The sequence below is a fragment of the Austrofundulus limnaeus genome, unplaced genomic scaffold (assembly GCF_001266775.1).
Source record: "Austrofundulus limnaeus strain Quisiro unplaced genomic scaffold, Austrofundulus_limnaeus-1.0 Scaffold138, whole genome shotgun sequence".
Classification (NCBI taxonomy): Eukaryota; Metazoa; Chordata; class Actinopteri; order Cyprinodontiformes; family Rivulidae; genus Austrofundulus; species Austrofundulus limnaeus.
In genome coordinates this window covers 236,298-236,712 of record NW_013952540.1, presented here as the reverse complement: position 1 = coordinate 236,712, position 415 = coordinate 236,298, and positions in this window count along the sequence as shown.

Sequence of the window (415 nt, the reverse complement as noted above, 5' to 3'; positions counted from 1 at the left end):
GGGGGGGGGAGGTAGCCACACACACTCTGTGCTGGAAGTCTGCAGCAACACCCAGTAAAACTTGTAAATAAAAAAAGGCAGGGGAGGTAGTGGCGGTGCAGTAGGGGAGTCGAGGGAGGCGTGGTGGGGCGGGAGGAGAAAGAGAGTGAGGAGAAGTTCCACATTACATCACCAGCAGCTGTTGACAGGCCTGTGTTTATTAACTAACTGCCAGGGCCTGAGGAGCTGYGCCACATGCCTGGCGCTCACATGGCCCTGAAAACACTGACAACGCTCACTTGGATTAAAAAAACACCCGGCTGACAGACGAGCAACCCAGTCCAAGATATGTGCAGAGACATGTGCTTCTTCTGGTGAAGTCATAAAAACAAAACAAAAAAAAGATCCAGATAAATCTTAAACAAGAGTTCCTCTC